This window comes from Triticum dicoccoides, chromosome 5B (assembly GCF_002162155.2).
Source record: "Triticum dicoccoides isolate Atlit2015 ecotype Zavitan chromosome 5B, WEW_v2.0, whole genome shotgun sequence".
Classification (NCBI taxonomy): Eukaryota; Viridiplantae; Streptophyta; class Magnoliopsida; order Poales; family Poaceae; genus Triticum; species Triticum dicoccoides.
In genome coordinates, this window is record NC_041389.1 from 104,697,942 (window position 1) to 104,699,192 (window position 1,251).

The 1,251-nt window shown below is 54.8% G+C and overlaps 1 pseudogene; it reads left to right on the forward strand.

The window, feature by feature from the left end:
• The first annotated feature begins 247 nt into the window (after window positions 1-247).
• Window positions 248-812, forward strand: LOC119309181 (annotated as a pseudogene).
• The last annotated feature ends 439 nt before the right edge of the window (window positions 813-1,251 follow it).

Consider the following 1,251-nt stretch of genomic DNA (forward strand, 5'->3'; position numbering starts at 1 on the left):
GCTAGCAATCCCACCATCCATCCATCCATCCATCCATTTGAAGAAACCCACCGCACCAAACCCTACCCAGATCCACTCACCTCTCCTCCCTTCCTTCCGCCCGCCGCCTCCCTCTCTCTCCCCGATCCAGATCGACGCTGCCAGTCCTCTCTAACCCTACCATCCCCTCGCTGGCGGCGGCGCCCTCCCTCCCTCGCCCTCTCCTCCTCCCCTCCTCACGGCCGCCTCCACCACGCCACAAACCCAGATGACGGCCTCGTGTAGACCCCATCCTGCTCTCATCCGGATCACGGTGTGGATCCCATCCTCTAATCCCGTAGCAGCCAGCGTAGCCACCCCCACCTGCTCTCCTCTGCTCCGGGATCCATCCATCCACCACCCTATCCCTCCCCGCACCCAAGCCGACAACCGACGCGGTCGACGAGACCGGTGACCCGCAGCTCTACGCTCCGTACGCGTCCGACATCTACTCCTACCTCCGATTCATGGAAGTACGCGCCATTCTTCCTCGGTCACATCGGTTTAATAAATTTCCTCATTCGTCGCAAGGTTCTGATGAGCTACGTGACTGTGTTATAGGTCCAGGCGATACGGCGGCTGGCGGCGGATTACATCGAGAAGGTGCAGGTGGACGTCACCCCCAATATGCGCGGCATCCTCGTCGACTGGCTCGTCGAGGTCGCCGAGGAGTACAAGCTCGTCTCCAACACGCTCCACCCATCTCCTACATCGACCGCTTCCTCTTGTCCAACTCCCTCAACCGTCAAAAGCTGCAGCTCCTCGGCGTCTCTGCCATGCTCATTGCCTCGTAAGCCCCCATTTTTTCCTCATTTCTGTGCTGAGTGTTCAGTTAAATCAAGATATGAACCTGACTTCAGATCCGTTTTGTGGATCCAGTAAGTACGAGGAGATCATCCCCCCAAATGTGGAGGACTTCTGCTACATCACCGACAACACCTACATGAAGCAGGAGGTGTGTGTTCTTCTCTTGCTTGCTTGGTTCATCTGTGTTAGATCTTGCAATTGGTCGACCCTAGCTAGAATGCTGATCTGGGTTCTTGTGGGCATGTGCAGCTTGTTAAGATGGAGAGGGATATACTAAACAATCTCAAGTTTGAGATGGGCAATCCTACCGCTAAGACCGTCCTAAGGTATATCACAAACCAAATTATTCTGAATTACCGTTGCCAACCCTGTTTGTTGCTACGAATGTGTTCCTAAGTCTTGTGTTCTGTTTGCTTCCTTCCCTAT